Genomic DNA, 12,385 nt, shown 5'->3' on the forward strand with positions numbered 1-12,385 from the left:
AGGATGACTTTCTTCATACCAGTGATGATGAACTTCTTGAGGGTCTCGAAGGCTCTGGTGTCGTCGCCGTCAAACGAATAATGTTTAAAAAGAATGGTGACGAAATTCCCGCCAAGCATGTTATTTTGACTTTCGAAAGACACACTTTACCAGAGACAATTAAAGCAGGGTACCTTAATTGCCGCATCCGCCCTTATGTCCGCAACCCACAGCGGTGCAAAAGAACTTGTTGTTGGGCTAGCTGGTGTTGACTGAATTGAACCATGGTTAAAAGCGCTAAAGAAGACGTACACAAGATAGAAGACAAACACGGGCGCTACTCAGAACTGTATTGGGAAACGAAGATGGAAGTACATATATATATATATCTGATACACTTATCGTCACCCAGGCTACTCATGCGCGAGATACAAGAGCATAAAACCGTTTACATGTATTTATCAAAAAAACGAATCTCAGCGTTATACAATGCTATTGACGTGTCGCTGACGCACTGGGGTCCCTTCTTCTTGATAAAATATGCCTCTTGCAGTTCGCGTGCCCTTTGAATTCTGCTTCTACCGAGAATCTTGGTATCACCGAAGCGTGGCTCGCATTTGTAGACCCTACAGTGCGCGGGCAAATGTGCCCCGTCATTTGTCTTTAAATTTTGCGCGTGCTCTCTTAGACGGTCATTCGTGCATCTTCCCGTTTGCCCAACGTAAGATTTTCCACACGTTAGGGGGATTTCATACACGACCCCTGTGACGCATTCGATGTACGGCCTGGCGTGCTTCGTGCCACATCCTCGATCGTTCTTGATTTCTTTAGTAATTCGAGGGCAAGTTGTCCGAGTTTTTTTGGCGCTGAAAACACGAGAGGTACTCCGTACCTCTTCGCAACCTTCTTGAGGTTGTGCGCCATTTTGTGTACATATGGTACAACCTCTGGCCTCATATTGCCAAGTGCCGACTGCGTCACTTTCCTGGTTGTGTGACCTTTTACTTTCTGTAGGGTGGCGTCTGCCACACTCGTCAAGACCTTTTGAGGGAAGCTCGCTGACAATAGTCTAGTCAATTGGTTGTGGAAGCTGGCCTGCATGCGGTGAGCACACGACTTCTTGATAACTGACTCTAGGCAGAGCGTTGCAATTCCGCTCCTTACCACCTTAGAATGCGCAGAGTCATATGGCAGGAGCGCTTTTTGGGATCGTGGTCTCCTGCAACTTCAAGCTCAGGTCTAAAAACTGTAGGAGATCCTGGTTAGGGAGTTCATGTGTAAAATGTAGGCCCTTGCCATGTCGTCTTTTAGACGACATGGCAAGGGCCTACACTCGCCTACACATGGCAAGGGCCTAAACTCGCTCCCTCTCCCTCCCAGGGAGAGGGAGCGAGTTTTTTTTCTCGCTCCTGCTCGCTGGAGAGGGTCCCCCTACCGAAGGAGCAGCATGGTACCCATGCAGCTCCTGTGAAAAGAGGTGTGAAGACGAGCCTGGGTGACCCCTCCCCCGTTCGTCCACCACTCCTCCATCCGGTCGTGGCCGGGGTTTTCCCCCGCGCGTGCCAGGCCGGACCAGCTCTGTCATGCTCCATCCATCAGACACTTCCCAGGACATGGAGATACCAACTGATGCTGACAGTCAGTCTACTTCTGGGTCCGACCAGAATGGTATGGAATCGAAGACAGCTTCCCGTAAATCTAAAAAGAAGCAATCTGTAGTAGCACCCAAGTGATGGCCCCGATAGCTGCTCTATTGTGGTCACATCTTCCACTTAGCTCGAGTTGGCTCTCCATAGTTTTATTTATTTTTCTAGGTTTTATCTCCTTATATTTACATGTTTGCACACTTTTTTAATAGATGACGAAGTTACATTTTATGCAATGGAACTGTCGCGGTATTTAAAGAAATATTGATGATGTCAATCATTTCATGGATGAGCTTCGACCCATCGCTGTTGCCTTGGAAGAAACCCGTCTTCACTCTGATTCTTTAACATTTTAAGACGTCATCAGGTTTTTAGGAAAGACCGTCCCGATTCCACTCCTTCTGGTGGCGTTGCAGTAGTTGTGCAGAGTAAAGTCGCTTGCTCTCAAGTTCCACTCCGCACACCTCTGGAGGCTGTTGCAGTGCGTCTCCTCGTGGACCGCCTTGTAACGCTTGTTTCTTTATACTTACCACCAAATGTTCCTTTGAACCTTCAAGAGCTGCAGGGACTTGTAGGACAGCTTCCTTAACCGTTTTTAATTTTGGGTGATTTTAACGCTCATCATCCCATGTAGGGTAGTACCCATCAAGACTCCCGGAGTGGTGTTATTGAACGCCTTTTATTGTCTTCTGGGCTGTGTCTTCTTAACGGGAAAGAACCAACTTTTTTTAGTGCGGCACACAACTCAATCACATCTATTGATCTTTCTATAGCTTCACCTTCATTACTTCCTTGCTTTTCATGGAAGGTTCTCCATAACTTTTTTGGAAGTGATCATTATCCTAATGTTTTATAAAGTACTATTCCATTACCTAATCTTTTAAAGTGTGCCCCTAGGTGGAAATTAGACAAGGCTGACTGGACGCTTTTTAATCTTCACTCCACTTTAGATCCTTCGATTCTTTCTTCTATGTTACCCGAGAACGCTACACTTCATATAACTGAGCAGATACTAAGCGCTGCTCAGCGCTCTATTCCACAAACCGCTGGTAATGTGCCAAAACAAAAATACAAACCTTGGTGGAACAAGGAGTGTGCCATAACCCTGGCACATCAAGACAGGGCCTGGGAAAGATTTCGTAGATATCCCACGTCGCACAACCTTGTGGAGTTCAAGCGTCGAAAGCCAAGGCTCGTTGGACTAGGAAGCTGGAAAAACGGAAGTCTTGGATGAAGTACCTGTCTTCTCTAGCTAGTTTTGTCCCTGCCAAAGAGGCCTGGGACAGATATAGGAAAGTAAAAGGGGGTTATAGGTGCTTTGCCATCCCAACGTTTAATGCTCCTTGTTCGTCATTAAAAGACATAGCTAACATCCTCGGGGAACATTTTTATAATTCATCCAGCTCAGCCAACTACAGTGCTAACTTCGCACAGTTTAAAGGCCGTGCGGAGCAGCAAAAGCTAGTCGTAACTGGAGCAAAAGCAGCCTCTTATAATCGGCCATTTACGCGATATGAACTTAAGATGGCCTTAAGGTAAACAAGCTATCTGCTCCTGGGCCCAATAGGCTTCACTATGAAAGGCTTTGTAATTTGTCCACGGAATCCCTTGAAAACCTTCTTCTTTTTTTTAATTCCTTATGGGAGAAGGCTTGTTTGCTTCAGACTTGGAGGCATGCAAATATTATTCCCCTTCTAAAACCTAATAAAGATCCTTCACAGTCATCAAGTTACCGCCCAATCGCACTGACGAGCTGCCTCGGAAAAACGTTTGAAAAGCTGATAAACAGGCGACTGGTTTATGCATTGGAACAACAGGAACAACTGCCTTTGATAACAACCAGTGTGGATTCCGCCGAGGTCGTTCTACTTTCGATCACCTGGTACGCTTGAAAACTGTGGTACTTGAGGCATTTGTAAACCGGCAGCACTGTGTCGCAGTTTTTTTTTCGATTTGGAGAAGGCATATAATACAGCGTGGAGACATGGGATTCTTCAAGATCTGTACGCATGTGATATCCGTGGCCATATGCTGCAATGCATAATGGAATATCTAACAAACAGGACTTTTCAAGTTCGTCTTGGCTCTGACCTATCCGATTTCTACGTGCAATAAATGGAGTTCCTCAAGGAGGAGTCTTGAGCGTGACTTTATTTGTGCTAAAAATTAATTCAATTGCACGACTGCTATTTCCTTTTGTTTCATATTCTCTTTACGCTGATCATATACAGATTTCGTCTTCCTCTTGCAACCTTTCCAGCTGTGAGCGCCAATTGCAGATAGCCATAAACAAACTTTCCAAGTGGGCTGACGAGAACGGGTTTCGGTTCTCTGCATCCAAAACAGTCTGTGTGTTTTCTTTGCGTCGTGGGCTGTCATTGGACCCATCACTGGAACTAAATGGAAACCCTGTACCTGTCAGGAAAGAGCACAAATTTCTCGGCGTGATATTTCATAAAAAGTTAAATTTTATTTCACACCTGAAAGCTTTAAAAACTAAATGTCTTCAGTTTATGAATCTTTTGAAAGTTCTATCTCACAAGTCATGGGGTTCTGACAGAAAATGTATTCTACGGTTGTACAATGCCCTGGTAAGATCTCCTCTTGACTATGGTGCGGTAGTGTATGGATCGGCCCGGCCATCTGCCCTCAGGATGTTGGACCCTGTTCACCACCTTTGGTTGAGACTAGCAACTGGTGCTAGTCTCAACCAAAGGTTTGTATGCAGAAGCTAATGAGCTATCACTGAACAAACGACGTACCTATTTTAGCCTAACGTATGCTTTTAAGATTCTGGCTAACCCTCAACACCCTACTTACTCTTCCCTTACAAGGTGGAGGTTCCCCGTCTCTTTAACAACAAGCCAGGCATTGTGACACCATTAATCTCCCGCCATTGAAGAACTTTCCACTTCACTGCATTTTTCATTGAACCAGGTCGGCCTCAATCGAAATGTCGACGACCGTATTCCACCCTGGAAGACACTGCCAGTTGCCTGTGACTGGTCGCTCACAAAATTTAACAAACATGGCATTTCCCATGCTGTAATACTGCAAGTGTTTTCTGAAGTACAAATCAGATATGATGGTTCTCTACATGTTTCCACAGATGGCGCCAAGACTTCATTTTTTTTGGCTGCGCTGTGTATTGAGAACGCTTCTCTAAATTTAAGCGACTTAATTCGTTTGCCAGCATTTTTGCTGCAGAACTCTATGCAGTATCAATGGCAATAGACTACATTCTACATAAAAAATAACTAGGGCTGTTCTTTTTGTTGATTTTCAGAGTGCGATTGTTGCCGTTTGCTCTGTTAAAGACACTAAAAACATGCTTGTACAACAAATTCAGAGTAAACTCAACACTGCTCTACATGACGGTCAAAGCATAATATTTTGTTGGGTACCTAGTCACCTTGGCATAGAAGGCAACGAGAAGGCCGACAGGCTTGCAGGGTCTGTGGGAAACCTCGTCCAATCGTCTTCCTGTCTACCATATCAGGATATAAAGCCTTTAGTAAAGTCATCACTTTTTCGTTGTTGGCAGTTGGAATGGGACAGGGAGTGGGAAAACAAGCTTCACGTTACAAAGCCTGTTCTTGGAGCCTGGGAAAGCTCTTCATGCAAGAGTCGTCTTTATGAAACCTTGCTCTGCCGTCTGAGAATTGGGCATTCTTTTATCACTCATAAGTATCTACTTTGGGGGGAAGATCCTCTTATTTGTGATCAGTGTCGTGATACTCTTACAATCTTACATATCTTGTGGTCCTGTCCTGCTCTGGAGCCCAAACATCGTGTTTATTTTCCCGAGTTGTTTCAACAACAGATCCCGTTTCATCCGGCCCTCCTGCTGGGGGAGAATCCCATGGTCCCTTTTAGCAGGGTAGTAGACTTTCTTACTAGCATTGGCATTTTATACCAAATATAGCTTTACCAAATCTTAGGTTGCACTTTGGTAAAATCCTCACCAAAGTATGCTGATTGTTACTATCGTTTGGCGCAGATTGCCTCGTAGCTCTTGCGCCATTAAACCCCCAAAATCAATCAATCGTAGGTGATACTGAAGCGAACGTTCGCTTCCACTGTATGAAAACGGCTTTTTGCAGATGATGCAGTGGACTTCCTTCGAGTTAAAGCTTCACCGCTGGAGTTTACTTTTAACCCCAACTTTCCAGCGAGATTGCCTTTCATACTCGTGAACACGTCCATCTGTACGGCCCGAATACTGGAACAAGTAACCATGGCGTTGTTAGCTTCCCAGCTTGTTTTTCTGCTTGTTTGTCTTGCCTGGGCAGGATGTGCAACAGATCTTCAACACGTGAAGTTTCGCGGTCGTAAAGGGATCAATCGCGGGCCCGGCTTGTTCGTCTGGCCTCGGTAGAACTGTAATGTATATCCTCGAAGACGTCATGCTTCGCGAGCGCGAGAACTGAACCTTGCTCATACTCATAGCACCTCGCTGGGAACAGAAAACCGCTCAGGACAGAACGACCGAATGCACGCCACGCAGCGTTTTCCTTAAGGGGGTGGGGGGGCATGAGTCACCCCTAGTTCGGGCAGGTCGTCCAGGATAGAACTAGAGTAACTGTATAGGCCCAGCTTGCAGACCCAGAGTATCGCGCTCCTTTTCCTTTCGCCGCCATCTCCGGATTGGCGGAGGAGTGGTCACGTGGGCAGAACTGGATCCGACCTTCGTGCGGGAAAGCGGCCTCCCAGAGCTCCGAGTTTTGGGGGAACATATTTTCCGCTTTGAGTTCGCAAAATATAGATTGTAGACTAAAATGCGAAGGAGCCGAAAGCTTCCTAAGTCATTGAACATTATGTGCGTCAACTGGGTACATATTGGTATGTTCGATGTGATACTGCTCATTAGAACACATATAGACCAAAAAATAAGCACCGAAATTTCGTTGTAGTATCCCTTTAAGAAGTGGTTAAGAAGTCTGTTAAAATATAAGGCACACAGTAAGACCGCTCTCTTTTGCCATGCCTTGTAAAACACCGGGAGATTATAAAACGATCATAAGTACGTAAATATCTGCGGAGCACAAAGGGATGTTTAAATTCACTGCACCAGAAGTGTGAAAGCACGACACATTGGAAAAAAAAAGTGAATGGAAGTTAGAAAGGTGTAGAGCCTCAACGATGTCAGCTTCTAAAGGAAGATCATAATGATAACCGACACTTAAAAAAATTCCTAAGAATGTGGTCAATTTTAGTTTACCGAATTTCTGCAATGTTACCAAATAATGTGATGCCATTCCTTAGTATAATATAAGCGAGAGATTGCAATTGATTTTCTTACGGCAAACGGCATAAATACCTTATTATTATAAAATAAGCTGCGCACGATGCGGAGCTTGCGAGAAACATCGGATAAATTCGGTGACCACGACAAATCTGAATCAAAGAATATGCATAAGTACTTGACAGTGTCAACATATTTCAGTGAACTACATGTACGATCGAGGTAGGTAGTTGGATCTGTGTAACGCAAATGATGAGTCCAATTTTACATGCCTCAGTTGACTCCTGAAGCAAACAAATCACGGTTTAAACGTGTTAACAGTAATAGTATTGTCATAAAACCAGTCCATTATTCTTGCAGAGACATGTTGCAATAAATAGCACAGCATGGCGGTAATTAATGTGACTAGAGACAATTAAAGTATCATCCGCATACTGAAAAATGTTGCGACTAGTGAGCCTTGTTGAGATATCATTAACAAAAATATTAAAGAACAAAGGCTACTAAACCGATCCCTGTGGCACACCAGCTTTTAGCATTGGCCGAGTACAATTTATATTTTCCTATAGGTACGATTTGGGAGCGATCAAGAAAAACGTTTAAGCAATCCACTAAATGGTCAGCGGAAACCGTAATTCTCCGGGGAAACCGTAATTAAAAAAAGAAGTACCTTATGACTGACCTTATCAAGTGCCTTGGCGAAACAAAAAAAAAAAATTCACAAGAACGCAAGTTTTGATCAAGAGCACTGTGTAGTAGGTCAGAAGAATCCTCCAGCAGAGGATGGGTACCCTTCCCAGCAACAAAGGCATACTGATTAGGCGACAAGATGCTAGAAGTTTCAGTGATACTGGGCATTACAAGGTACAAATGCTTTTCCAAAATCTCCCCAAAGCAAGGCTGGATAGAAATAGGGCGATAGCATTCAGGTTTGTTAGGCGATCCTCCCTTAATACTAAAACTACTACAACTACCACTACTAAAATAGTAATAATAAATTTATTGTATCTAGCACGAAGCAAGGTTGCGTAACCGACCCAACAAAGCCATCATGAGGCTTGTGCGACGCTACCTTAAAATAGCAGTTAACGTAGCAACTTTGAACACGAATGTGAGCTGAAGCTAAACTATAGTGTCACATATGACAATTGATGAGGCGATGACAACTGCACGGCACACCATCACGATGCGTGTGCCGTGCAGCCCAATGTCCACGTTTCCAGCTAACATGCATTTCAGTGCATTTCAAGAAAGCGCCGAAGTGGAAAATACGTCGTCACGCTCGTATCTCCTCGAGGAGCGCTGCCAGACGGAGCTGCCTTGGCCCCCAAAAGATGCCGATCTGAATGTCATCGAACACGTTTGGAGGCGCGTCAAGCTAGCCATGTCACTGCGTCCCCTCTACAGCGCCAGTGCCGACAAATTGTGGGAAGCGGTGAGACGTGAATGGGGCTTCGGGCCGAGCCAGACTTCCTGACCGCGCTCTACGATTCCTTAGCAGAGAGGGTGAGCGCCGTGGTCACGGGTTCGGGGAGAATGACGCGGTATTAACTTCTTTCGTAAGTTTTACTGCGCCTCGGGACCCCCTGAACCCGACTTCTGATGATTGGAACAAAGCTTGCTGCTACGGTTGCGACACACTGTTTGGTGCCGTTAACCAGCCAATACTTTTTTGTAGTGCATCCATGATCCTAATCGTCTTGTATAGTGCAGTTGAACTTCCACGCCGATTAAAAATCTTTGTTGTCTGACATTGTGCTCTGCGAATATTTTTTCGATGAAGTTTCAAGCTCCTTCTCCTGGCAAATATATGATGGTCACACCTTATTAGGACTAGGATTTTGTAAATAAAACACTGGTGCCTTGTCAGCAAGTTGTTTTGCATTAAACAAACACGTGGGCCCAGTAATAAACAAATACTATTTTTGAACATTTTACACAAATCAAGGTTACAAAACCTTTGCCGTAACATGTATGGTTACCGTTTTTTTAGACAACTGTGCTCAATGAAAGAGAAAAAAAAGGAAATACTTTGGAGCCGGCCTAAATCCAAGATCACCTAGAAAACACGGGGAGTTATCAGGGAAATCATCAGAAAGTTGACTAAATCAGGAAAGATGACCCATAAAAGATGCACGGTGGTGTGCGATGACACCTGAGAGTGGCACATCATCACGGCCATGCAAACTAATATTGCCCGAAACATCACGAAGCAGCTCAAGCCACCACCTAGCTAAAAGGGAAGAGTTGCTATTGGTTCGTTTGACCAGTAGTAGACCAAATGGTACTTTTTTGGTTTAAGAAACACTAATCCAATCGAATTAATGGCCGGGGCATTTAACTAAAGTAGAAAAAAAAAGTGGAAAAGTTAGGGACTCTGAAAGAGGTAATTCGGTAAACACCTTGTACACAGCATGGCACGTTGTTTCTCTGAGACCCTAGATGAAGCAGAGTTTATCTTCAGTCATGCGATAGGCCGGCTTCGAGCAGCCACACTTTAAAGAACTCTCTCTGGTGCAAGGATTGGTGCCGAGAGGTTTATCAGACCTGCCGCAATCGTCATGATGTCGTCTAGAAGGGGCACCATGTTCCATGTGACCTTTCTGCTCAAGATCTTAAATATCTTCATGCGTTGAATGACACGTTCGACGTGCACCCTTGCAGACGCAATTCTCTGGGTGTCCAGAGCATCTGTGCGGCTCATCTGCTTCCGTTGTTTTCTGAACGGTGGCCGAATTACTTTAATCAGTCTGTCCTCGCAGATTTGGTCGATTAAAAAGCCCCGGTCAACCATGACATTGTCAATTACCGGAAGCAGCAGGTCGACCACCCGCTTTCCTCAAAGATGTGTTTATCCGAGGCTCGACCGCTATACCCTGCACTGATATGAGCGATCAGACCCCCCGGGGTTACACTCACCATATATTTACAAGTGAACCCTTTCTTGTAAAAAGAATACATCCGCAATGCACATTTAAGACACTTTGGCTGTGCGACGGGAACCTCAGTGCAGTCAAGCACGAGACGGACTTTCTGGTATTTGTCAAAAGAGGTGGGCACGTTCATGAGTGTTTCGCTCTTTGATGGGAGCACTACCAACGAGAACAAAACTTTGCCCAAAATGGGTATCAGCTTAACTAGCACGTCCGTGCACTTAGTCAATGTGCAGCCAAACAGCTTGCTGAGAAATGTTGTAGAAGTGTTATGTTTCATCTTCATCATCCATAAGACCAATCTCTCCTTTAGGGACATATGGTGCCTTGCAGTCATTTCGTAATATTTTCCAGCACATGCGGTCAGTGTCTCCAGCAGCTCCACCGAAGTGAGGCCTGTTAATGTATTTATGTTTTCTGCTGACAGGATATCGGTGAATCTCCGTCCAAAATCCCCAGTGCAAACTTCCACAGCTTTGTCAACACAACTGTTTGTGGACAATGCTGTCTGTTGCGCTTTAGCTGCGTGGTTGAAGGTGGCCAGCACACATGCTGCTTCCATGTCGGCTTGTGTGTATCCAAGAGCTCTGCTACTGGAATGGGAATCCTCGTCTTCTCTGGCAAGACTTCCGCAGTGGGCCTGGGATGAGAAGTGATGCACAACAGTAGATAAGGATAGATTAAAAATATTGGAGTGAATAAGGTTTATAAAACAGTTATGTTGAAGGCAGTTCCAGACATTTTCTAGAATTTCATTCGCTAAATGATCCTTAGGCATTATGATGCTGCCGCAAAATGTTCTGGAACCGTACGTTCGAAAAGTTCGCCTATTTTCGAACTTTCGACAATGTTCAAACCCTCCAACGTACTGTGATCAAATAAACTTTCAAACCAGCGAAGTTAAACATTGAGTTGATTGAACCACACGGTTGTAATCAGAATCTACTACAGTGGGTTATATGACGTGACAACACGGGCTGATCCTGAATGCGAGTAGGTTTATGGAGGGCAAGGTACAAAATGTTGAACTTGGAGCAAACTGTGTCAATTATGGAACACTACCCACATCAGATGTACCCTCCAGAGGATGCCACTGGGAGTGAGCACCCCGCTTCGACAGCTGATAATGTGCCAAATCGTTTTCCACCGATCTACTGCCTTTTGTGAGAGCTGCAACCATAGCTAGAATAAATTATTTTTGAAATCTTACCCATGCCAAAAGCTTGCCATAGTGTCAGGGTCAACATGTCAAGCAAGAATACAATAATACCTACCTTGGTGTTAACATGGCCAAACGTGGCCAGGAGATGTGCCACCTCCATCTCAACTGGTCTGACGGCGTCCCCAAAGCTGCTGTTGTGATCCAGGTCCTCAGCTCTATCAGGAACATTTTTGCAGTTTTCACAGTTGACCTAAAATGGGAAGTAAGTGATGTATAGGTGTAGATAAGTACCACTAACGTTTCCAGAGGCTTTTCCACGCTCTTGCAGGCACAGATGGGCCCTGATGAGGGCAGCAATGTACTACTTACATGTATGCGCAGTTGGGCTGCCTGGGCAGCCTCGGCACGGCGCTGTTGTCTCTCCGACCTTGATGCACGCAGCCTTTGCGCTCGAGCCAACTTGTGTACATCGTGCGTCGAGAGCACAGGGAGACGTTCGCTTGGCACTGCTGTCCTTTTTAGTCGTCGCTTCGCACACGTTACACCTGCGCCAGAGTAACATTGCATTTAGCGCAGTAAACGCCAGCTGAGAAACGAGCAGCCAATTGTTTGGAACCACGGAGATTCGCGAGGCTGGAGCTGCTTTGAATTTTGCATGATTATGGCCCAAGCCTTGGAAACAGCAGGGGGTTGAGGTTAGCAAATTTGTGCAGTTCGCTAACGCTAAGTTGTGCAGACGTCAGCGAACTTGTACTCTGTAGGTACGCCGGAAAACCTTTCCCGATATCTTATAAAGTTATAATCGCAAAAATTATGCCTGTTTCAACGCGCTCGACGCTCGGCAGATAAAGTGAATGAAGGCGGCGACAGGCGCCGAGTTCGATCCTCTAGTACGAGCGTCTCGTGTCGCGCCCTGTTCTTGCTTCCAAGCTCCGCGCGTTTGCTTCTCGCCAAATGCGTTCCGATAGCACTACGTGTACCACAACTATCCTGGCCCTTTCAGAGACGCGGCCAACGCGGCTGCGAGAACTAGCGCGTTACAGTAACGTTACAGTTACAGTCTGTGTCCTCTGCCGTTCCGTTGCCTAGTACTGATAATTACGATCGAATAATAAAGCACTTACCAGGTAAGAAGTAGTCACTCTCATGAAAGTATTTCGAGCAGACGGTCATCGTCCTCGACACTTTCTTTTCAATCCTTAGTTTGGCGACCCAAAGCCTGCGACGATCTGTTGGCGTAAGGGGAGATCCAGAGGCTTTGTCTGCTCCCGGTAAGCGATGGAATGATAATGCCGCGTCTTTCCACCGCGCCGACGAGCAGTGGGGAACACAACAGAACTCCTTAGACTTTTTCCCCTTGGTTTCGGATGCCATCGCGCGCTACGGCGTACAATGTGCCACACGCGAGAACAGTAAACAA

At 45.5% G+C, this 12,385-nt stretch overlaps 1 pseudogene; it reads right to left on the reverse strand.

The window, feature by feature from the left end:
- Nucleotides 1–9,367: 9,367 nt before the first annotated feature.
- On the reverse strand, nt 9,368–12,138 carry LOC120848086 (annotated as a pseudogene).
- Between the last annotated feature and the right edge of the window lie 247 nt (nt 12,139–12,385).

Source organism: Ixodes scapularis, unplaced genomic scaffold (genome assembly GCF_016920785.2).
Source record: "Ixodes scapularis isolate PalLabHiFi unplaced genomic scaffold, ASM1692078v2 PGA_scaffold13__105_contigs__length_92229423, whole genome shotgun sequence".
Classification (NCBI taxonomy): Eukaryota; Metazoa; Arthropoda; class Arachnida; order Ixodida; family Ixodidae; genus Ixodes; species Ixodes scapularis.